Source organism: Mus caroli, chromosome 2, assembly GCF_900094665.2.
Source record: "Mus caroli chromosome 2, CAROLI_EIJ_v1.1, whole genome shotgun sequence".
NCBI lineage: Eukaryota > Metazoa > Chordata > Mammalia > Rodentia > Muridae > Mus > Mus caroli.
Genome location: NC_034571.1, coordinates 54,498,034 through 54,524,395, shown reverse-complemented (window position 1 = coordinate 54,524,395; position 26,362 = coordinate 54,498,034). Strand labels below are relative to the sequence as shown.

Sequence of the window (26,362 nt, the reverse complement as noted above, 5' to 3'; positions counted from 1 at the left end):
AGGAAGAGCCGAAAAATAAAATCCTAGCTGAGTGCTCACGCTGACCTTGGGTGAACTGAAGCCACTGTACCCCAGCCCACTAGCTCTAAGGTAAAAAGCTGAAGTCAGAGACATAACAATGGCTGTGTGGGCAGAGAAGGCCAAAGGAGTCCCATGGACAGTTCCAAAGCTAATAGTTACTGGCCACAGGTGGCTGAGGCAGCAGAATTCCTAAAAGTTTCAGGCCAGTCTAGGCTAGGGATTGACAACCTGTATCAAAACCAAAACCAAACAAGAAAGAAACAAAAAGGCAAAACTGTTCCTTAAATTACAATATCAGACTTACATACAACCCGTACAGTGGCTAACACTATAACTACAGCATTGGGGGGGGGGGGGTGCTGAGGCCTGCCATAACTTTAAGGCTAAGCTTAAGTTACAGAGTGTGACCTTTGCTCCCCCCCATACTACCCCACCCCACCCCACCCCACCCCCCCACCCCAAAAAAGGAAAAAAAAGAAAAAGGCTAAATGGACTATTCTTTCCTAGACAACAATATATATATAATATACACACACACATATATATGTTATATATATACACACATATAATATATATACACACACATATATATATTATATATATGTACTGCTTTTGACCTGTAGAAATACCTTTCCTCACTCTGTTTTATAACTCTGCTTTTGATCTCATTAAAAAATCCAGAAAACCCAACCTTTCAATTTTTTTTCAGGCCTGGCATGAAAAGTATACAGTCATTTAAAACGTGAAAGTGCACCAACACTTCCTCATGACACAGGGAAGGGCTTCCTTTACTGTCAAGTTCTCTCCCAAATAATTCTCTAAGTTATTGGCCAAAAATAAGGCCCCCCAGTTCAGCAAGACAAACGGCCAACCTGTGATAAACAGGGTGAACACATACAAGCTGTACAGAGACTAAGAGGCTGTTCTCTGGGCAGAAGAGAACCCACCACCACGAGCCACGAGTAAGGCACAATGAAGCTACTTCAAAACTAACAGAGTGACAGAGAGAAAGGAGGCGGGAGGAAAGTGGGATGGAGAGAGAACTGAAATCAGGACACCAAAGCAGTGTCTGCATGCAGCATTCACAATAAGCATGGTATGTATGTATAGAAGCAAACTAAGAGCCCATAATGACAAAGAATACATCAGTGTGTCTATACAATGAAGTACTATTCGTCCTTAAAAAGGAAGGAAATTCTGGGCTAGGGATTGTAGCTCAGTTGGCAGAATGCTGGCCTAGTGTGTAGGAGGCCCCAGGCTCCATCTCCAGTCACACACAGAGCAGGTGTGATATGACCTCTAACGCCAGTACCTGGGAGGTGAGAGCACAAGGCCAGCTTGGGCTGAATGAGACCCCGATATATCTAAGCGTGTGTGGAGGAGGGACATGGAGAAAGCTCTTCATACAGGATGCATCATGACCAAGCCCTGAGTAAGCACTGCTAAATGCAAAACACCAGTTACAGGGGAGCCAAGTGCTAATGTTACGTGTAACAGTACAGCTCCACTTACGCTCAAGAGAAAAGAGCTCCTGTTACATTTGTTTGTTTGTTTGTTTGTTTTAGCTTTACTGTGAGTTTTTGGTTTTACGGTTTTGATGTGTTGTTTGCTTGTTTGTTTAATTGTTTGTTTGTTTTGCCATAAGTAAGAAAGAAGAAAGAAAAGAAATAGGCTTGGGAATTCAGATCTAGCTATCCAAAACATAACAGAATCAGGATCCTTAACGAGGGATCTTCATGCCCAGCTTCTCCACACCTTCAACAGCACCTAACTACAGGCAAAGCAGCAGAGATTCACCCACAGCTGAAGCTAGAGTGTAGATAAAGGACACAGAGGACAGGTAGAGCATCAGGAAGGGCAACTGCGACCCAAGCATAGGCTCAGGCCCCCACTGCCCTTATTTCTGTGCTGTGATGAAACACTGAACAAAACCAGCTTAGGAAAGAACCCACTTATTTGGCTTACAGCTTACAGTTCGTCATCTGGGGAGGCCAAGGCTGAAACACCAGGCAAACTATAAAATACTTGTAAAGGGACTATAGTCTACTAAAATAAAAGCCATTTTATCAGGTAGGGTTTCCATTGCTGTGAAGAGACACCATGACCAAGGCAAAGCTTATAAAAGACAGCATTTAACTGGGGCTGGCTTCCAGGTTGAGGTTCAATCCATTATCATCATGGCAGGCAGGAAAGCATGGTACTGGAGGAGCTGAGAGTTCTCTCTACATCTCTACATCTCAAAGGCAAACAGAAGACTATCTTGCAAGCAGCTAGGAGGAAGGTCTTAAAGCCCACCTCCACAGTGACACACTTCCGCCAATAAGACCACGCCTCCAACAGCCAAGCATATTCAACCCCCCACAGCTATATTCCTGAAAATCTGGTTTACAAACTAAATGAATCCTTTAGATGAGGTGCTGTACTTTGAATCTGAAACGTCCCAGTGGCCTGTGCGTTAAAGCATTTGTCCTTAAGATGGTGCTGACAGAAGGTGGTGGAACCTTTCCAAGGTGAGGCCATGCTGGGAACTCTTTAGGACACTGGGAGCATGCCCATGAGAACTGTGGAAGCCCTTCCTGGCCACGAGGTAAGAATTCTTGCTTCTGCCATGGTAGGCTGCCTCATCATAAGCCGCCTTGTAACTCGTTGTCCTGGAACCTACAAAATGGTGAGCCAAATAAGCCATTGTTTCCTTCAGGGTGGTTATCTCAGGTATTTCATTACAGCAATGGAAACCGGGGCTAGGTAGCAGATGAGAACTAGGGAGTCATTCCACCATGCCCATAGCATAGGAATAGGAAGCTTTAGCCATTGGAAATGAATACCATTTATAAGTAAATGGTATCAGATGTATAAGATTGGTAACAATGTGTAAGGTTTGTTTCAAATTGCTACGGTGGATAAGGAGAAAAGACATAGGTCAAAGGTTACAGAGTTGCAGTTATACAATATGAGTGAGTCTAGGGATCTTTGGTGGTTTGGATAGGTCTGGCTTCAATAGATTCACTCATGTTTGAATGCTGAGGGAGGCATGGCCTAGTCAGAGGAAATCTGTCACTATGGAGGCGGGTCTTTAAGGCCATAAATGCTGGAGCTATGCCTAGTGTAAAACATCCTGTCTCTTTCTGGGTGCCTGCAGACTAAGATGCACAACTCCCAGCTCCTTCTCTAGCACCATGTCTGCCTGGACGCTGTCATGCTTCCCACACGATGACAATGGACTGAACCTCTGAAACTGTAAGCCAGCCCCAGTTAAATGTTGTCCTTTATAAGAGCTGCTGCAGTCATGATGTCTCTTCACAGCAATAACACCCTAACTAAGACGGACCTAAACAGCATGAAGATAAATGCTTATAATAATATAATATATACTGGTAATTTTCAAAGGACCACCTCTTAGGTACTCTTATTGCAAGATCACAGCCTGAAAATGCATTGCTAGGCAATTTCATAGCTGTGCAATCAGCAGGGTATATTTAGAGAAACCTAGTCATATTATTCAACCATGATATGTGTTAAATGCAAGGTATAGAAGGTTGCTACAGCCAGGACACAGCATAGTGCATTACAGAAATTTCTTTTTAAGTAGAATATTTGGGGTTTTTTTGATTTTTTGTTTGTTTTTTTTTTGGTTTTTCGAGACAGGGTTTCTCTGTATAGCCCTGGCTGTCCTGGAACTCACTTTGAGGACCAGGCTGGCCTTGAACTCAGAAATCCGCCTGCCTCTGCCTCCCAAGTGCTGGGATTAAAGGCATGCGCCACCATGCCTGGCACATTCCTTTTTTAAATATTAAAGTTTCCTATAAAACAGTATGCTGCACATATGCAGAGTCCCCATGAGCTTTTATATTTCTACATCAGCACCACCACGAGCATATGCGGTGCACTGTGCTACCTACCAGCTAGGATGCATCACTAAGCCAAACAAAGGACTACTTCTTACCACCGTTCTAGTGTTACGGGATAACTGTAGTACATGCAATCAGCTATAAACCAAACATGGTCACAGAGACAGTGACTGCAGATCAAGCTTCACAATGTTCACGCCAAACAGGCAAGAAAAATAAATAAATAGATTACCCAAAACATCCATACAAAACTGCATATAAGCTCAGCAAAGCCGTTGATGCCTGGAGCTGACCAGTGCCTGTTTACACAGACGGGGTTATATGCCTGGTGATTTACGGGTTTGTGGTTAACTCCTGACTTGACTTTTCAAACCTCTGGCTTAAGTTTGCTACCCCAATCCTAGCCACTTCACCAAACTTCACAGATCCTTGTACTGTACCTGGAATATTCTCATCCCTCCTGGACAGCTCCTGTTCACTCTCTGACAACCAAAGCTGTACTACCAAGCCTCCACTACAAAGACGATCCGCTACAGAGAGCAGGCTTGCTTCGGTTTGCCATGCACTCTCACCAAATCCCAATCCCCTCACTCTGCAGCTCCTGTGACATTATCTTCTATTTGCATAGAAAGCCATCTGTCCTCCTAGACTGTGAACAAGGAAGGGAGCTTCGTTTGTTTTATTATCACATGCCCAGGATGTGGTGTCACCTGATAAATATTTGAAACACAAACAAGGCCTAGCTAGCCTGGAGTTATCACAAACACTCAGTGTCTTGCCAATGGATAAGGAGGCCTTTCAGGTTGTACCAAATCATCCCGAAGTGGTCCTGGGTGCTTCCATTTTTTTTTTTCCATATATACAGTCGCTGACTTATGATGATATGATTTGGGAACGGTCCCACTACACGATGGTGTGAAATCGATACAAATTAAGAAGAAACCATAGTTGGAGTTAGATTTGGCCTCTTTCCCAGGCTCACAGCTTGTGTTCTCTCCAGGCTGGGCAGTGTTGAGACCCACAGTCCCCTGTCACATGCTGATGAGGCCAGGAAGCACTCTGAGGCACACAGTGTTGCCAGTGTTTGGGGGTATTGTGGTTTGCATTTTTGCATCCCACTGTATCTACTAAAATACTCACCTGCGTGTCTACAGGAGACACTCGACATTTCATTACAAAACAGGCTTGTGTTAGATGACTCTCCTCAATAGGTTACTGAGGTGTTCTGAGGATGTTAAAGGCGGCAGGAAGCCAGCGTACAGGAGCTACATAATCCCAGTACAGCTAGCTCTTAGGAGGTTAGAGCAGGATAATGAAGATGCTAGCTAAAAAGCAACAGCACAGCAAATGCAGACTAGGCTAAGCTACCTTGGTAGGTCCACTGTACTAAATGATCACAATTACAATATCTGCATGACATCACGGGTTTATCGGGCTATGATCCTGTCAAAAGCTGATGGGCATTAGAAATTCTTCCGACCTTCCCAGGAATCTGTGAAGGAACACTGGGAAATTTTTCTCAAGTTCAGCCATTCCTTCTACTTTAAATTCACTTGTATTCTGTTAAATTTAAATTAATTGTCTTGGTCCACGGAGATGGCTCAGTGGGTAGAGGCACTTGCCATGCAAGCCTGGAAAACCCAGGTTACAAAAAAAAAAAAAAAAAAAAAAATCAAAGAATCCACTCCTACCATGGTTGTTCTCTGTCCTCCGTATGCATACCATAGCAGGCACATCCAAACACACACACACAGTAATAGTGACAATAATTTTCATCTAAAATGATCTTGTTTTAAATGTCTACATTAAGTTGGCAAATCAAGTTATCTTTCTATGATTTTAAAAGTATCTACAAAAGGTAGGTTGCTATTGTCTTTAAGAAAATAATTTTCTTTTTTTTTTTAATTTACTGTGTGTGCGCATGAGCATGTGTGTGGGGGTTACACAGTGCATGGACGCCAGAGGACAGTATATGTGTGTATGTGGGGGGGGGGGGGTTACTCCTCTCCTTCCTCGACGTGGGCTGAGGGATTCAGCTTAGGTTACCGGTTGGCAGACACTACTCACTGAGCTATCCTCCCCATCCTTGCTCCCCCTACTTTTGTTTTTTTTTTTTTTTTTGAGACAGGGCCCCATAGCCCAGGCTGCCCTTAAACTCAAAGTGTAGCTGATGTTGGCCATATACTTCGGATTCTCCTGCCTCTAGCTCCCAAGAGATGTGATTAAAAGCAGGTGCTACCATAACCAGCTCTGGGAAGATAACTTCCAAGTGATTATCTCTTGAATGGAAAGGATCCAAGCCTTGCCTCCTTCCTCGCCATTGCTGAGCTTTGAACCCACTCACATCTACCCAAATGTAGGCCAAAATCCAGTTTCCGATGAATGTAGTGATTGCTACTCCGTTACTATGGGAACTGCTTGTTTTTAGGTTGGAAATTATCCTTATAGTCTCATTTTAAATATTACCTTAGAGTCCTATGTTAATGAGATGTGGGCTTGGACCTCTCTCTTTTTGGGGGGAGTAGGACCGGGTAGGTTGAGACAGGGTTTCTCTGTGTCACCTTGGTTGTCTTGGAACTCAGTCTGTAGACTAGGCTGGCCTTGAACTCAGAGATCTACCTGCTTCTATCTCCCAAGTCCTAGGATTGAAGGCATGTACCACCACCACCTGGCTGGACCTCTATTCTTAACCACAGCAAACGCCAAATCCAAAGCACCTCATAGGGGGACAATATAGAATCAAAAGCCACCTTAGTACTACACCTTATCTTAGCCAAAAGATAGAGGAGACAAGTCGCATTTCTACTAGCAGAGTAGTGTGGTTTTAATGTGTGTCTCTCTTAAACTCACATAGTGGTGCAAAAACAATATACACCCCAGGATAGCACAAGCATCCCCTCTAGTCAGTAGTTTCATTTATCCTTTGTCAACTATGATCCAAAAGGATTAAATGGAAAATTCTAATTCATAGGCTTTTACATGAGAGAGAGAGAGAGAGAGAGAGAGAGAGCGCGCGCATCAGGGTCCCTTTCCTAAGGAAGGATGACCTTGAACTTCTAGTCCTCTTGTCTTAACTTCCAGACTGCTAGGGTTACAGATATGAGCCACCGTGGCCACTTAAAATGGGACTGGAGATTTAACCTAGAGTGGTGTGCATGAGGTCTGCATCGGCACTGAGTGGCACGAAAAAAACATTTACTGTGCTTCCAGAGTGTGAATGACCCCTACCCAGCACATGCCCGAGACATATGCTGTCTACCTATTAGTCTACCCAGTGTATCCTCCAGACATATGCTGTCTGCCTGTTAGTCTTTTGGTAGCTGTCTGCATACTCAGAGCTGGCGTTACGCTGCTAGCCTATGCGCACTTGCTCTGTTTTATTACTAGCCACTGTTAATCTCTCCTGTGCTTAACATGTTCATGTAACTGTTACTCTAGGTCTCGATGGGCAGGAGGAAAGCGTAGCATATACGCAGGGTTCAACATTCTCCTGTGCTTCAGACATGCTCAAGCCTCAGACACCTGGGGGGTCACACATGAATAGGCTTCTCTTGAAAACAAGGGAGCCCTAAGGATAAAGAAGGCTACTACTTTAAAAGGTGGGCCTGTGGCTCTGACGTAGGGCCCTTATTAAAGAGGTGGAGGGGTACCACCCTAGTGCCCCCTTGCCTTTCCATTTCCCAACATCTGAAAATGCAGCAAGCAGCCTCTTAATTGGTGGAGTCCACACTGAAAGAAATAAGGCATGTGAAACCCTTAGCATAGTGGTTGGCTTGCAGTAACCACGCCATGAAAACTAGCAGCTGGTAGTAAAATAAGGACAGTTCGGTTTAGATGTGTTACACACTGCATACATTTGAGTTTCTTTGGTGAGGCAGGCTTTTTCGAAAAGAGCGCACGCAGGAGAGGGGGGCACTTTAAAGTCCGTTTTTAATCAGCACTGTCTTCGAAGAAGCCCAAAATGAAACAATAAATTATGAAGCTCTACATGAAAGGATATGAGCCTCTCGAAACCGACGGCTTTGTTTTGTTTTAAATTAGACTTTCAGTGAACTCCTGGCAGCACTTGGGAAGAAACCGTGATGGCCGTGAAGAATCATCCTTCAACACATTTACTGGAAACTGCTATAGCCACGGTGCAGCTGCGGGAGTGAGGAGCAGTAGGGCTCTCCCTGGGGGTGCAAACTGTCCCCAGGTTCTGGATAAGAAAAGGTTATCTGAAACCTCTGGAGCAAAAGCCTCAACCTAGTGGGCCCCAGATATGCTGTCTGGCGGCAAGCTTTGTTTTGTCTTTAGCTGAATTAGGCTGTCTGTGCCTAGCAATTAGGAGGTCAGAAGCAGGGAAGGGTTTCTAGCTTCTGTTGCAAATGTGCAAGGGTCAGCAGCACCATGCCTGTTCCTCCTCTCCGCAGCATGGAGGGTACCTACACAGCTCCCTCTACCCCTGGGACCAGGGTGGAACTTGCAGCACCACGGGCTTTGGAGCTAGAAGCCCCACCTGTCACCTGCAAGCCAGGTCACTATCTGAAAGACATGATCATATCTCCAACTTCAGTGTCCCTTATGAAACACTGGAATATTCCTGACTGTATCGTCCTCACCCGGCTGGGGTGAGGGTAGGGGTGTTATTACCTGCAAAGCTTGGAGCTGGGTCTGATCCGCAGTAACTGCTCCATAAATATTAGATGCTACTTACTACCTTCTGGCCCTGAAGGCATGGGTTTCAAATTTCTGTCTCGAAACTTTAATATTCCACAGTGACCTGCCAAATTATTTTATGATTTAAAAAGCAATTGCCTATGATGAAAGCTGTACAGATATAACTTAGGGATAACTAGGGGCGCCAGACACGAAGGGACAAATGCTTGACTCTGCCGTATGAGGTACCTAGACTCAGCAAATCCACACAGCTTCAAAGTAGATAGAAGGCCAAGGGCACTGGGGGGCAGGGCAGTGAGGAGCTATTGTTTAAAGGGCAGAGACTTTGTCTTTGAGCTGGGGAGAAAATCCTAGAGATGGACTGTGGTGCTTATGAAAACACAATTCATTTCATGATCTCAAAAAAACAAACCTGGAAAGCATTAAAACATGCACCTTGTGTTGTATCTATTTTACCATAATGCTTTGCTTTCATTTCTTCATTTTCCTGTTGTTTTTTTTTTTTTTTTTTTTTTTTCTGAGATAAGTTCCAGGCAGGCATAACCACACCACTCCACACCACACAGAATTCATTTTGCTTTTTGGTTTGCTTTTCTGTTTCTTTGGGGTTTTTTTTTTTTTTGGTTTGAGACAGGGTCTTGCTATGTAGCCTTCACTGGCCTGGAAAATGCTACGTAGACTAGGTTATCCTCCAGTTCACAAAGATTTTCCTGCCTCTGCCTCTGCCTCTTGAGTGCTAGGATTAAAGGTGTGCCCCATCACACCTCATAATTAAAAAGAAAAAAAAAAGAATAACTCTGGTCTCTATAATTTGATCTGCAGCAATTTGCTGACATTAAGGTATTACAATTCCTAAGACACTCAAGAGAACTATAAATTTATGGTTTCAAAACCCACATGCCACATATCCCATAATAGTTTTGAGGGAAGCAGTTCTAATAACTTTAACAGCTGTAACTCACAACAAAGCCTTTCCCTTGGATCCGAGTTGTCCCTGGGAAGGAGTCTGTAGCAAACGCTGTACGAGGTGAGAAAGACCAACTTTCAATGCCTGTCTCGTCTCAGCATTTTCTCTCAACAAATACACAAAAGGAGGACTTCCAGCCAGGTACCACATAACTGGGTGCTCTGAACGGTGGGATTCTGGACAAGCCAGACATAAAGTTTCGATCCATGCCTTTTCTATGATAATGCTCAAAAAGCAGATATAGCAAATACAAGAACAGTCACAAATCACCAAAATTAGGGTTTTCTGTTTTGCCTTACACAAGGTCTACTCAGGCTGGCTTAGAATTTCTGATTCTCCTGTCTCAGCCTCCCAAGTGCTGGGATTACAGGGGTATGCTACCATGCCCAAAGTCTTTAAATTTCTACATGCTACCCTTTCTAAAAAAACAAACAAGCAAGTTAAATAAAAGCAAGTTTAAAATTACTTTGAAAACTAGAGTTTGCTCACACACATAAACCAGTTATAGCCTGTATATACATGATATATATCCACAATTTTCCAACCTGAATCCACCACAAATCTGTTCTGGGGAGGTAGGGGTGGAGGATAGGCAGGACTTCACTTGTAGGTTTGGCTGTTCTGAAACTAGCTATGTAGACTAGGCTGGTCTTGAACTCACAGACATTGCTTGCCTTTGTCTCTCAAATGATGCTGGGAGTAAAGCATATACCACCATACCATACCAGGCTCTGAAAGCATTCATCTTTCTCCTCCTCCCCTTTCCCTTTCCCCCTTCCTCCCTCTCTCTCTTTCCAAGTTACTGTTTCTCTAGCTGTTCTGGAACTTGCTTTGTAGTCTGTCTTCCTTCTGCCTCCCGAGTGCCAGGATTAAAGGGGTGCACCAACATGCCTGGTGTAGCACATTTATTCCTTCACACTGACAAGGGAAATCACTGCCCATGACTTTAAGATCTCTGATCAGGCAGACTCCAAGGAAACACTTCTCTGCACACAGGAATTTCTTAAATAAATTAGTGCCTTTGCGGCATAAACGATCCCTTTAAATACTAGCAAAATCCAAATACTGTGGCACCTCGTTCATCTTCTAAATATAGCCCAGTGAATCCCTATCCATCTTGGTGAGGACCACATGGCACCTTTAGTCCATGGCTGCCTGGTTTGAAGGCACCAAGATCTCAGGTAGCTGCAGATTTTATAGGAAAAATCTTGAAACAGTGATCATTTTCCCCTGTGAGGACACAAAACATAGATAGATAGATAGATAGATAGATAGATAGATAGATAGATAGATAGATAGATAGATAGATAAAATAAAATCTAAAAAGTTGCAAACAGACTAAAAGGAAAACTATCACAAAGGACCCAATTTATCCTCTTTAAAACCAAAGTGGACATCGAATGATAAGTATTTTTCTTCTCAACAGATCAAACACAGAAAAGACAAATGTTTAAAATTCATTAAAAAAAAAAATTATTGGCATCTAAGATCTGACACTATCTACCAGTCAGCATGGACAAAAATAAAGAATGGGGTTCAGGTTTCCTGAGAACAAATCTGGCCTTCTTGCCCAAGCTATAAATATGATCAAATGTTTGCTAAACAGTGAGGAGAAGCAATGGACAACAGAAGAGTGAGCTCAGAGCACTGCCATTGGCGCCTACCCACCATGAATGCTGGAGTCCTGAGAGAGAATATTGATATAACTGGCAGTGGTCTGGTGGTCATTACAGTGGCCTGATCCACTGTGATTGGTATCTTTATCCAAAGGGGAATTTGATATAGGGATAGGCACAGGAAGAAACAAGGTGGTCACCTAAAAACCAGAGAGGCTTAGAACAGATCTTCTTTCTCCAGGCCTCAGAGAGAAACAGCTCTGCCCACACCTTCATCTTAGAGCTCAGTCTTGCACAACTAAGACAGTAACTGTGTTGTGAAGGCACACGGTTTTGTGGCACTTAGCCGTAGCTTCGTGCTTGCAGGCCTTGGAGCTTAGCTCCTGCTGGCAAACCATTGTGTATGCCTGTACTGATACAGAGTCCATGCAGCCCAGACTCCAGGGGCTTCTTCCATCACAGGATGGTGAAGACAAAGGCAACAGAGCATCCCAAATCCACAAGCATCAGCGCAGTTGTAAGCGCAGCTTCAGACTCTGTGGGGCTACAGGAGAAATTGCAAACTCTCTGCTCGTTCCTGCAAGGATCTCACCACCTCATTACCATAGATAACAAATAGTGCTTTGCTATTTACCACATTACTATAAACCATGGCAAATTATAGATTAAATCAAAAGTACCAAATGCTTTGCAACAACAACAAAAACTAAGCCAATTTTTAAAACAGGATTTTTCCCCCCAAGATGAACGGCAAGTCTGTGAAGTTTAGACACTCGTCTAGGATGGGGTATCCTGTCTTTCTCTCTCGGGACACCCTGTTACCGCAGGAAGATGATGTAATGCCCTGATTCGTCCACCAAACAATATAGCATGCCTTCAAAATGTCAGCCTGTTTCATCTCCCTAAATACATAATTGATTTTCAACATTTTATGCTCCAGTTACCACCCGAAAGCAGACTGGGACAAGTTCATATTTCAACTGCTTCTTGCTTTAAGTACAAAAGGAGTGATCAGAACAAGTAATAAATTGTTTCCAGTTTTTCTTGGGGAGTGATTTGCTCGTGACCTCTGGTTTCTCTGTTACTCACATACACAATTCCCATGCCTACAGCCTAGCTACGGCACATATAACCTGGCTACAGAGAATCCAACAACAGCCAAAGAATTGGTTTTTATTTCAACACTGGCAGGCTAGCCACTGACATTCCTCATGAAACAGAGTTAGGACCAATGTCAAATAAAAATTAAAAGTTTAAACTTGCCTAAAAAAAAAAAAAAAGAAAGAAAAAACTAGAGCTATATATTTGGGTCACTTTATTTTTAACCACAGTCTTCTAAATGACCTGAATATCCTAACATCCATTCTAAGTGACAAGTTTTGTAATTTTTATGAATAATTTAGTTGAGCAAACTTGCTTTGCTTGCTGCTGAATAAAAATGTTGCTTCAGAAATTGACAGATCAGTTGTCCATAATATATCTTAGTTTTGATATTTTTCATTCATACTGGTGGGGGGAATGAAAGAAAGAAAGCACTAGCACATTAAAACGGGGTCTCTGACACAGCGGAGACTTCGTCAGCCATCACGTCAGGAAACATCAAGGTAATTTCATGTCCTCAAGCATGCATTTACAGGCAGGTCCAGAGAGACATTAGTATCAACACAAGCACACACAGTGCCTGAGATCAAATCCAGGACCTCACACGTGCTAGGTAAGCACGACACCACGGTGGCATGCGTCCTCAACACCAATAACTTTCCTAAATAATGAGTAAGACATAGCAGAGGATTCATTTTGACTTGTAATGAGGAAACCGCAACAGCGTTAGCCTTGACGTCAGCGATAGGGTGAGGGGGGTCTATGCCACTGTTTTAATCCAGCTTTGCTTTTACAAAAAAGCTTGTCTCTCTAGTATAAGACAACGTTTCCCCAGAATGTTGTTGGCTTTGGGAAATAGAAGAGTATTTGTCACAGGGAACTGGAGTCAGTCTGGTTCCTGTTTCTTTCATAGAGAGAGCACCTCTCCAGCTCACCATCTGGATCTCTCTCTTGGATCCCGACTTCCAGAAGCCTCGGGAACTTATTAATTCATGAAGCTTGGGAACAAAAACAGAGAGGTGGGAGGAAGCTTGTCCCTCGGTGGCTGCCAAGCTCTCTCCTGGAGCACCCACTGCAAGTCCTGGTACAGCTTGTGGCTCTGTGAGCATGGCCTCCACAGAGAGGCACACTGATGTCCAACATGGGCAGAGAGCAGCCTCCCTATAGCAGAATTCACCAGTCTGGGGAAGCCCAATACTAGTATACACAGAATTTACACGTGTCCTCCAAAGGCTGTGTTGAACACTTAATCCCAAAATCCATATCCTAGTGCCATTTGGAGAAGAGGTTCTGGAAACTAAAATAGGATGAGATGGGGCCCTCAGGGTGGGGACCTCATGACAGCACTTGAGAGATCCTTATCTAAAGAAGAGAAGTCTAGTGGTGGTGGTGCAAGCACTCGGGAGGCAGAGGCAGGCAGATCTCTGAGTTCGAGGCCAGCCTGGTCTACAGAGTGAGTTCCAGGACAGCCAGGGCTACACAGAGCAACCTTGTCCCAAGGGGAAGAGAAGCACCCAAACTGGCAAACTTGCTTTATCTAGCACAAGATACTCTTCACTATTTTCTTAAAAGGTTTGTTCTGATTCCTATGCATGCATGCATGTCCATGCGCCTGCTTATGTGCACTCTATATGTGCACCATATGTGAGAACGACCTGCAGAGAGGCCAGAAGCGAGCACTGGACCTCCTGGAAGTGAAGTCACGGCTAGGTACGACGAGCTGCCTGTCGTGGAAGCTGGGGACCAAACCCAGGTGCTCTGCAAGAGCAGCAGTACCCTAAGCCACTGTGCTGTCTCTCCAGCCCCATCCTTAGCTATGTTCTGGTGCTGCACAGGGGCCCTCACCAAATGCCTAGCAGATCCTTAAAGCTATGCTCTTAGTTACTTGCCTCTAGGGACCAGGAGTCGAGTAAACTTATTCATGGGTTGCCCAGTCTTGAGTATTTTGTTACTGTAACAAAAAAATAACCAAAGACAACAACAACATCTTCTTCTTTCTTCTTCCTCCTCTTCATCGTCGTCTTCTCCTCCTCCTCCTCCTCCTCTTTCTTCTTCAAAAATTAAGGCACATTCCTAAACTGTATTTCTATTCATCTGAAACTTTTTTTTTTTTTTTTTTTTTTTTGGTTTTTCGAGACAGGGTTTCTCCGTGTAGCCCTGGAACTCACTTTGTAGACCAGGTGGCCTCGAACTCAGAAATCCGCCTGCCTCTGCCTCCCGAGTGCTGAGATTAAAGGCGTGCGCCACCACGCCCGGCCATTTGAAACTTTTAAAAGTACAATTTAAATTCAATATGCCTCCCTCCCTCACCCCACCCCCCCTTTTTTTTAATATCAGAACTGGTTCAGAAAGTCAAAAGGGAAAACTAAAGTAGGCTTTACTGTCCCCTTATTGTCACCCCACAAAATGAGAATAAAGACACACTCAAGATCTTGCAGTCTTTAACATTTTGACTTTGGTCTGAGAGGGTATCTCAGAGGCAGAATACTCTCCAGAGATGAACAGGGCTCAGGTTTCACCCCAACACTGCAAACATAAATAAAAATAAATAGTTTTACATTTATTTTACTTCAAAGCCATCTGTGAGAAAAACAGAAAAAAATTAGAGTAATTCTAGTCCCCAAAACACTGAACTAAAAAAACAAAAACAAAAACAAAAAACAAAAAACAAAAAAAAAAAACAAAAAACCTCTCAGTCAATACGGACAAGGAATCTCTGATACCCTCATTACGAGCAGTATGACCATGTCTGAATGTGCCCCAGTCAGCCAGTCAGTAGTGAACTTGTCTGTGCTTGTGAAATGGGACCAGTGACAGCCTTACCTCATGGGTATCATAGAGAGTGAGGGAAACAGATCTGCAGAAGGCAGCGCAGCGCATAAAGCAGTGGGAACACACAGAGAGGGCAGCTAAATTAAGCAGGCAGCGCTCAGTCCTCTTCCCCCCTCATCTATTCAGAATGGATACATCCACTCAGAACCAGCAGGGGGTTCCAAGATTATTCCAATAAGCCTTTCTTCCATTTGGGCATGAAAGAATGGAGGCCTGGTAGGAACAAATGACCTGCCAGACATCACTCACAGATCTCTCCTTAAGCCCTTCCTTTCTACAAGCACACAAGCCCTAATGCCATCCCCTTCCTTGAAATAGGATTTGGCAGATTATAATCTGTAAATTGAAGTCTTTCTTTACTGTACAGACATGAAGGCCAGGCCCCTGCGGGGCTCTCAGGGCCTCCCTCCCCTGCAAAGGATGAGGCTGGCTCTGCGTGCTGGCCCTGTCCCACTGGGAATCAGCATAAATTGTCCCTGACTCAACCTTTCAGTGAGGCAGGCCTCTTCACTCAGGGCCACCTAACAATCCCACACTAATTTTATCAGTTTCTACATCTGTCATCTTGGAGATTTCTCAACTATTGTGTCATAGTTCCCCCACCTAAACCACAAACACACCAACTAAGTACTTAGTAATAACGTTAGCTAATTCTCTCTTATACTGGCAAAACTACAGCCCTTCACGGTCCATTCTTCAGGAAGCTCCTGGAGGAAAGGTAGGCGTGTTTGCAACTACCATTGCTTATTGACTACCTGTCCCTATCTGTACCCTCATTTCCTTTTCTCATCGTCTGTGAAATACTTCTGCCAGACGGACTGACTGAAATAATGCTTACATACCTTATTTGTGGACTGTCTCTAAAACCCCACTGCTACTGAAATGCTGTCAAAAAGCCCTCTTTCTTTTCAGATCCAAGTCACTGTTCTAAATCCTTTCAAATGAGAGCGGGGCTTTGGACAGTCTGTCATTTACCACCTCTGCCTGCTTTTATTCCTTTTAATAACAATACTCTGAAGTCCAAACCTGCCTGAAATCACCAACTTATTTCAAGTCACACCCAGTCCCCAAAAGCAAACTTCCGGTAATCCGCTAATGAGACATCCACCAAGCCACACACTGACCACGATTGGTCTGAGGTTGTTTCTGGTACTGCAGGGCTGGTAGGTTTACTCACAGGAGGTGACAGTTTCCCTTTTAGTGTCTCTGGTCATGCCATCTTCTGAATTCCAGAAACAAGTAATTTTCAGTATAGTGGATTCATCTGAATGAGAATATCCCCATAGGCTAGTGTTTGACTACTTGGTCCCCAGTCAGTAGCACTGTTTGGATATACTTAGGAGGTGTGGTCTTACTGGAGAAAATAGGTCCCTGGGGGCAGGCTTGTGGTTTTAAATCACTACGCCTGCCGTTCAAGCCTAAGCTTTCCACTTCTGCCAACATGCCTTTGCTCTGTCATGGCGGACTCTAACCTTCTGGAAGTGTATGCTCAAACCTTCCTTCTATAACTTGTCTTGGTCATGATATTTTTTTTTTCACAAAAGTAACTAAAACACACAATCTCAAAAAATGTTTGTTATGGAAGACTGTAGACCTCTAGTCGCAGTGGACCAGCAAATATCCCATAAGGGATTAAGCATACCCTTCAGCCAGGTTCCTGACTTCCCTGTCCACCTAGTGCTTTCAGCTGATGTCCACTTCCCGATGGTTAAGCTGGCCTCTCTATCACTCCTTTCAAACCTATTCTTATCAAAGAGCTGAAAGACCTCCCAAACTAAAGACCATTCTGCAACGCCTTGTATATGAACTCTGCTCTGCGGTCCCATGTCCAGCATCCCAGCTATGAGAAAGCAATCCGACCATTCTGACAGCTTCGATCCTTAGGAGTTTGGTTCGTGGTACCTTAGCAACACTCTTGAACAGATGGTGGGGAGCTATACCCCAGCTTTCTGCTTTACCCCCCACCCAGCCTACTCTCAATCTGCTTGACAGTGCATCTCTCTGTCAACTGCTCATCCACACACCACTCCTGAACCTAGCAAACCCTCCCTCAAAAAGCGCCGTGTGCTTCCTTCTGGATTACTGTCATTCGCAACCAGATGTCTCCAAAGTAGAGGGTGGGAGGTATCTCCAAGGGTATCCAAAAATTATTGTAATTTCTAATTGTGTTGATTTGCCTCATTCTTTTGTTGCTATTTCTGTAGATCTTAAATGCAAACAGCTTGTCGCTAGCAGATAGAAGACTGTAATTTATACCTATACAAATGCTGTGGGTCCGAGCAAGGATTTTACTGATGTTGAGAGTACTTTAAGACGACTGCCTTGCCAGTCATCGTGGCATGCACCAACAGGCCCAGCTACTCAGGAAGCAGATGCAGCAGGATTGCTTGAACCCAGCAGTTGGAAGTTACCTCAGGCAAACAAAATAGCAAGATATCGCTTCCTCAACAATATAAAATAAATGCTACTGGACAAATAGTAACACTTTTGTTCCTAAATTTACTTGGTGCGTGTATTAGTTACTTTTCTGTTGCTCTGATAAAATGCCATGACTGGGGGTTGGATAGATGGCTCATCGGTTAAGAGCACTGGCTGCTCCTCTAGAGGACCCAGGTTCAATTCCCAGCACCCACATGAGAGCTCACAACTGTCTGCAACCCCAGTTCTGGGGGGGATCCATCCCACACCAGGAATGTATGTGGTGCGCATATTTGGGCATGCAAGCAAAATACCCATACATATAAAGTAAATTTTAAAAATAAGAAATTAAAAAAACACCATGACCTCGGGAGGCAGAGGCAGGTGGATTTCTGAGTTCGAGGCCAGCCTGGTCTACAAAGTGCGTTCCAGGACAGCCAGGGCTATACAGAGAAACCCTGTCTTGAAACAAAAACAAAACCAAAAACAACCACTATGACCAACAGCAACTTACAGGAAAAAGAAAAAAACAAATTTATTCTGGCTTAGGGTTTCAGAGGGCTAAGAGCACATCCGTCATGACACAGGAATGGCGTGACAGTAAGTTGCAGGCATAGTAACCAGAGCAGGAAGCAAAGAGATCACATCTCCAACCACAAGCATGAAGTAGAGAGAGGGAACTGCAAATGAAAAGAGCTATAAATTCCCAAAGCCCACCCCCAGTGACACACTTCCTCCAGGAAGGCTGTAGCTGTACCACTATCCCAAACAGTATGGCCAGCTGAGGACGCAGCGTTTCAATTCCTAGCCAATGAGGGACATTTCTTATCCAAACTATCACAGTGCTCCAGAGACAGTTCCGAATAAATCAATATATTATAGTTGGGGTCATAAACTGTTTTATATTCATGTAGTTTAGTCAGCAACATAACCTTCTTATTCCTAAAATCATCTCATTTCTGGCTTGCCTATTACTCAGTTAAAATTACTTTTATTCAGGCCTATTCTTACAGACATTGCCACACTAAGACAGACAAGACAGATAGACAAACAGGGTGGCTAGAGAAATGACTCAGCAGTGAAGAGCAGTTACTGTCCTTACCCAGGACCCAGGTCAGTTCTCAACACTCACACAGTGGCTGACAATCATTTGTATCATTTGTGGCATTAGTTCTAGTGGACCCAATGTTCCTTCTGACCTCCAACAGTTCCTGCATGCATGTGATGCACACACACACACAGGTACATACACACACATACAAATATTTGAAGTATGCATGTATTATTTTAAAAATTAAAACAATCAGTGAAACAACTCTTAAGAATAAATGACTAAAATAGACAAACTTTCAAACTCATGAAGTAGTGCTTATAAAAATATATGAATCGTTCTGGTTTTTTTTTTTTTCACTAATTGCTTTTGACTTTTGACACTTAAAGTATATAAAATTATGTTCGTTTTTCTAGAAAGATTAGGTTTTCGTTTTGTTTATTTTGTTCTTTCTACGGTTTCTCTGTGTAGCCCTTGGCTGGCCTTGAACTCAAAGATTCACCCTGCCTCTGCCTCCCAAGTGCTGGCATTAAAGGTGTGTGCGCCCCCACTGCCCAGCTAACAGGAAAGTACTCTTTATTAAAGGTTTATGTGACGGGTATGGGTGCTTGAGGATGTGTGTCATCGGCTGCAGGCAAACTTGGGAGGCCGGGGGAGGGTATTTTTGCTGTAGAACTGGAGTTTTGAGCAGTTGGGAGCTGCCTGACATAGGTGCTGGGATCCAAACACATACTCTCTCTGCAAGAACAGTCGGTGCTCTTAACCACTGAGCCATGTCTCCAGCCCAGTGGTTCTCAACCTTCCTAATGCTGTGTACCTTCAATACAGTTCTCCTGTATATGTGACACCCTCAGCCATAAAATCATATTCGTTGCTACTTCATAACTGTAACTTTGTAGTTATAAATCATAATGCTAAAAAAAAAATCTGTGTTTTTTAGTGGTCTTAGACGACCCCTGTGAAGGGGTCATTCCTCCCACAGGTTAAGAACCACCACCCTAGTCCCAGAAAAATACTTTTATAAAACTTTTATACTTTTATAAAACTTAGGATTCTCCTATACTCGATATTGGGGTTTTTATTTTTTTCAAAATCTTTTCCTTTCTGAAAGAAAGATTCTTATTATTTTTTAATTATGTGTAGAGTCCAGAAGAGTGCAGTGTGTGACTCCCTGGAGCTGCAACCACAGGCAGTTGCATAAGCTGCTCATGGAGGTGTAGAGAACCTAGCACTGACATTTAAGGTCAGCACGTGCTCTGAGCCCCTGAACTGTCTCTCCAGCCCCTTTGATTTCATTTTCCATGAAAAGCTTCTGCAGGCAAGCCATTATCTCTGCTACTTCTCTACCAACCCTCACGGCGTCCAGTTTTGCATCTTAGAACAGGTCAGGCAGCGTCACCTCCTTGTTCCGTCACAGCTATATTAAATTCATTCTACGTGTCAGGGATGAGAGATACAGGCTGAGGATACTGAGATTCACAGCAACCACAGAAGTCCTTTTGCAAAAGCCCATTAACTAATTCCAAGATTAAGTCATTATAACATTAGCCCTGGGGGTGGAGGGAGCTGAAGTCAACCCAGAGGCTCATCCATGCTAGGATAAGTATTTTACCACTGAGTTATAGCCCCCAAATTAGCCACAATTCTTTTACAAAATGAAGGGCTACTTAGTAACTGCTACTTTAGTCCTGTTTTAAAGGCAAGTTTTCGCCAGGCCTCTAAATGTGTCTCCGCTGGCGAAAAGCAAAGGCAACTGTTGAAAGCAGACTCCAAATGAACAGAGATGCCCTCCACCTCTCCTTGAGGCAAAGCTCTACAGAGCTTGCTAGCCACCGGGGGTAAAACATCACAGCCAGAAACAAGGCTCCGGCAAATGACTTTTTGATGGACGGCGTCCCACAGAGCTCTGTCTGGATCCTCAAAGCGCTTTTCAATGATGCTGATGAAGGTCTGTTTACACCTGGAGGTTACAGCTGACTACTGTACTGCGGGAGAATCTGACAGCTGCAGAATTCAACTGCAGCGCAACTCAATCCCTTCTTTCCAGGCTGCCCTTGCAGGACCTGCCACGAGCCATCTTCTTAGGTATTCAAAATGATTATTATAATTACAGACTTTGTTTGCTACCGCTACGGCCACCTTCATTTCACTGAAAGCACTCCTCAGACAGCCCCACCCCCAACCCAGCACAGCACAGAATTTTAAAAACCTCCAACCAGGAGGATAAATGACTCCTGCTGGGTCCAAAGAAGACGCATGGAGGAATATGATAAGAGCAACTCCCCAGGGAGTACATCCCTCATAAACAGATCAGGTGTCACCATAAACACCTTACTAAATCCAAGTACCTGAGACAAGCTTGCACCTAGCCCAGGGGGGTCACGAATAACAGGGACCGCCACTGAAGCCTGGACTTGCCTTAGTCATTCTAGGTTACAAACGTCGAAAGTGTTCACAAGGAGCTGGTAACTAACTATTCACTTCCTATTAGACCCGTTTCATACACTTCTGCCAAAAAGAAAGAAACCCTAGGGCATGAGGAGGTCTCCGTTTGTCACCCACCGTCTGCAAGCTGGGAAGGCTGGCATGGCTGTGATCTGCCCTCACACAAAGGCTTGGCTATTGGCAGCAGAGAAATCTTCAGGCCTCCTCCTTCCTATATCCATGCATCTCCACCCAGTATCAGGTTCTTGCCTGCAGACTCAGTGGGTCCACAGCTGTCCCCAGGGAAGGTGGCAGGAAGGAGGAGCATGAGAAAGGGGAACAGGCTAAGCTGCTTATTAGCACAGTCCTCAGCTCCATCCTGTCCAGTCGGGGAGAAATCCACTAGCAACTTGGGATCTGGAGGTAGCACAGACTCCCACACACACTCAAGCCTCTCTGTAACCTTGCGTGCACTCCTGGGCCCTCTGACGGTTCTATTACAGCTGTGCCCAGTCGAGACACCGGAGGCCAGGCTGTGCCATCACACTTTGACCCATGTGGCCTCACTTCTAGGCCTCCTCCCACCTTCCTGTCCCCATTAGGCATTCTCCTTACCTCTATTAACAACACACACACACACACACACACACACACACACACTGAGTTTCCAGAACCTTCTGCTTTTCAGCTCCCGGAGTGGAGCAAGAGGATCCAACCGAACTAGCTTCACCACTTTCTAAATGTGTGACCTTAGGTGATTTGTCTAATCCCTTTAAAGTTAGGACCCTCCATCTGTACAGCAGTGCTGACCTCAGCCCTCCAAATAAGGATTAGATGAAAACAACGCCCAGTGCACTTGGCAAAATCGCTAGCATTCATTCACTCATTTGCTAAGCACCCACTTTGCAAAGGAAACGGTGGTTTTGGGACTGGAGATGGACTGTTATCCCCGCCCTCCACTCTCTTCCTTTTGATGTCGAGGACAGAAACAAACTTACAGTTTGTTAAGCCTACAGTTAGTTGAGTGGCACGGGTGCACACTCGCACGGTTCTTGGCCATCACTGCCAGCAATGTCCGAACAGAACTCTTCCAGGACCATTGGAACCCTGCTCTCTGAACACGAGCTCGCAAGCTCAGCCAAGGCAGCACCAGCTCAAACAGGAACTTCTCCAGCCCACTTCCCCTCAGGCCACAGTGCTTTCCTACGCACAGTCACATCACCCTTCAACCGGACGCGAAGCTGACACCTACCTATCTCTGGTATCTTCTCATTCACCAAAGAAACACGGTACAGTGGTCCTTAAGTCTCGGCTCTCTATCCTGTCCTTCTTCTGTGCCCCACAGTCAGCTCCTGCAAGGAACAAGAGCACAGGGGACAATCAGGATTACACTCCCAACTCCATTTTTGGACTCACCGTGTAATCTGGAGCAGTTTCGTCCCCTCGATGGGCCTCTATGTAGATGGGGATAAAACATTTGTGGTACTGTTGACCTACCTGACACTCGAAAGCACTTACGGCTGTGTCGAGCCCACGAAGTCACTGCGGCTGCCGTTCACCACACCACACCCACCCCAGCTTCCCTACCACTAAGCTCCCCTACCAGGCATACTGCATAGGCAGCAGTGTCATTCCAAGCTTGTGCTTCCCACAAATCCTGGCTCTTTGGTGGCCCTAGAGTGTGTTCTGCTTTTCACACCCAGACCTCACAGCCATCCACACCTCGGTCCCCTAGCCTTCGATTTCCTTACTCTACGGTGCTCTTTGCTGGTCACAAGGTCGGGGACCAGATCAGGACTCAACTTCTCAACTGCGTCCCAAGCCAAAAAAAGACCTCAGAGAGAAGGTGTGTGCACCCAGAGATGCCGGAGCCCTGGAATTCTCAGACCCAGAAAGGCCCTCAACAAAAGACTCAAAAACAAATCCCCTCAATTGCCTGCTCCACACTTGTCACGCCCCCCTCCACCCAGAAGCACAAAGCCAGCAGGTTTGATGCGCTAGCCCCACCTCCCTGCCTCTCTGTTCCTTACCAGGATCCAACCACAGGCACTGCCCCAAACTTTCTGCTTTGATTCTAAGCCAATTTTCCTGAGATCCTCTTCTAGGTCTTGACCATTGTACATCCCTACCTTTCCCCACTTAGACAAGTACACCATGCCTGCCTGGGCTCCCACTGGGCTGGCTCTGGGTCTCAGGTGTCTCCCTCTGCCAAACAAACCCCTATCCCTCACCTACACACTCCCCTGAGATGCTCCACAAAACCCACCTCCTCCAAGAGGCCTGTCCTGACCCCTGGTCCTGCCTGTCACCCTCTGCACTCCTCCAAGAACACCTCACTATTTCCTCCTGATTGTGTCTCTCTTCCAGGGCACAGAGCCACGCCTGGCACAGTGTGCCAGTAACTGCTCCATAAATAAACCCATGGGTACCGCAGTCCCTGCTTTCAGCTCTGAAACGGTTTATTGAGATGGTTTATTTGAAATTTCAATTAAGACTCATAAAGCAACCACTCATAGGAGATGCTGTACGTTTTCTTTCCCTGAATTAGATTAGGAAACATCCCCTGCCCTTGACTTCCCAGAACAAATAGATTCCTTTGATGGATGGGGGAAAAAAAAAAAAACAGAAACAAAAACACTACTTCCCCAATAAAAATTGAAAACAGCAGAACAGCCTATAAAGGGTGCCCAGCCAATACAGCTTAGGTAAGGTAAGAACAGTCGTGTGAACCTGGGGGCGGGGGGAGGGGGGGCGGAGGAAGGGGGAGGGAAGTTTACTTTGGATGACTACTGATCAACCCACATGCTATACAAGAAAACTGAGCCCAGTAATCCATCTCAGGGCTGTTTCTAAGGCACAGGGAGGAAGAGGAGGCCGCTAGCTGCAGTGGAAATTTCCTTCCTTTGTCTAGCTGTTCTTCTGGTATGCCTACCACACCAAACTCTCAATAGTGACTTATGACAATTTCATTTATAGGAAATGATTTCAAAGGGCCCAGGGAACTGCAGATGGTACCCCGGGGGCCCATCTGTCTAAGGATGAAAGCATAGCACACACCATTACATCACCCTGACCTTCCTCAGTAACTTCCTATCTGACAAAACCTAGATGTTTGCTCGGCCAACGAGATATTTGTGTTTGTCTCCAAGCCTCGGGCTTTGGGTCCTGATTAGTTTTAAAATCATTATGCATCCAAACTGAATAAGGCCACTGTCCGGCAGCTGGAAGGCCACCCTCTGGGCACAGCCCCAGCTCTGTGGGCTTTGGGAGTGACTGCTGTCCTTTCTCTATAATTGCAGTCTCTGGTGGTTCATCCTCCTGCCCCCTTCCAGAGCTAAAGCATCTCTCCTTGGCATCCTTCTCCCCGGGAGACCCCAGAAAAGGGAAGAAGGGTGCAGCTAGGCCTCGGGCTCTCCTCAGATAAATGCTGTAGTGCAGCGCAGTCTAACTTGGGCATCCTACTGCCTCAGCTCCCATCTTACATGGCACCCTCCAGCCTCGACTCCAGGATAGCTATTATTTTCTGGACACCCACAGACCCTGGAACATCCTCGTGTTCACAGGTACAGCTACATGTCAGTCAAACATGCTCAGCTGAACATTAACAACACCTATCATCACTACAGGACAGGGCAACAAAACCTACATCCTCCAACTCTTCATCCTCCACCCTCCACAGGGTACAACCATAGATGTAGTGTCCACTCCGAAGGGCCTGGAACCTGGAGAACAACCAGCCACCTTGGGAGTCTAGAGAGGAAGGGGACTGGTGGTACCGGGAGGGGAACAAAATAGGAGCTGGATGAGACAGAATACATTTCATTACATATATGGAAATCTCATAATGAAACCCACTATTATGTATAATTAATATGTACTAATAAAAACATTTATAGAAGAAATCATTCTTTAAACAGGCGGGGTGGTACTACGGGGGGGTGGGCATACGCAACTGGCAATGATGTTTGCAACTTTAAAGTCCTTTCTAAACTAAGGTGGATTGATGGGCAGCTGTGTAATAAGTCAAGAGAATAAAATCTCAGTAGTAGAATGCAGATGAGGAGTCATCTCTCATGTCTCCCCGTCGTTGAACAAGGCCATCAGGGTGAGTATTTAAGCGTTTGTAATCATCAGATGTCATCTGGGTTACTCTAGTTTTCCACTAACACCCTCTGTCCTAGGGTCTTGGTCCAGGCTCGCACATTGTAGCTACTTGCCCTCTGCCTCCTTGATCTCCTTTGCTATTTTGGAGTTTTTCTTTATTTCCTTGTCTTTTTTTTTTTTTCCATGACCTTAACAGTGTCAAAGAATACTGGTTGGGGTTTTTGTAAAATGTTCCTCAATGGGGTTTGTCTGGCTTTTGTTTCCCTTCAATATAACAAGAGTTTATTTAGGAAAAGTGTTTCATATGAAAACGTACGTGACCCAATCCTACACCATAGCCAACGAAGCCTTTGGGGAGGGACATGGGTCCTCTGCTGAACTCATGGCTATGGTTTAGACTCTTCCAAGGCTTCTAACACGATGCTGTTTCCGAGTATGACCACCACTCCCCTGTGACTCTGTGCCCACCAGTTTTCACCTCTATGTACCCACCAATCACACGAGCCACAAAGGGACCTAAACCCTCAGTGTTCCTTGTTCATATCTGCCACCACTGAACCTCAGTGATAAGGTCTTGTTGAAACATTTCTTCACCTCGGAAGGGTGAGCCCAGCTCATGGTGACTCCTTAGCAAGCTCAGAGCTGTGGCAAAGGAGTGGATGTCTCTGGCATTTTTAATGACTGTAGTGGGCTATGGGTTTAGGGAGATAGCAGGTTAAGGTTCTGCAATCCCGGTATGCCTACACAGTTACAGAATGGCTAAACTCCAGGTTAGCCTCTCTCTTCTCATCCTCTATCTTTAGAGGACTCACCAACTTCGGCCTCAGTCTAGCCTCTGTGAGCGGGAGGGGGTGGGAATGTCAGCCTTAGGCTCCTGGAGAAAAAGGTATCTGCAACAAGTATTTGAAATTCTCCTCTAGGAATGCTGTTTCCTGACTTCGCATAAATCCATGTCATGCGAATACATATATTATGCTTTGTATTATTATGCAGCACCACACTATTTATTTTGTTGCTAAAGTTAGCTCTGGCTGTTAAGAGCTCCTTGAGGTTGGCTCTTTCCTCCCTTCAACATGCCCACATCCTTTGTTTTTTTTCGGAGCACTTCCTCATTTTCTGGCCACACAAGATGCTCCAGAACTATAATTATGCTGCCCAAGGAGTCCGGCTCACTGGAGACCAGAGACCGGCACCAGTGGAGGGAAGAGATGTATATACTTATTACTGACAATGAGTCAAGGCTGCACGGCCCTATCACTCCCGTGTGTGTGCACCAGCCCATTTACACACTTACTTATCAACTCTTTTTTTTTTTTTTTTT

At 44.9% G+C, this 26,362-nt stretch overlaps 1 protein-coding gene across 4 annotated transcripts in view; it reads right to left on the bottom strand.

Moving 5' to 3' along the window:
* Tanc1 (tetratricopeptide repeat, ankyrin repeat and coiled-coil containing 1) overlaps positions 1 to 26,362 on the bottom strand; it is a 236,819-nt gene that overhangs the window by 178,664 nt on the left and 31,793 nt on the right. For all 4 annotated transcript variants that reach the window (XM_021177906.1, XM_029469399.1, XM_029469408.1 and 1 more), the window contains exon 2: positions 22,190 to 22,289. The gene's annotated coding sequence lies outside the window, so the exon portion shown is untranslated. The remainder of the gene's footprint in view (positions 1 to 22,189; positions 22,290 to 26,362) is intronic.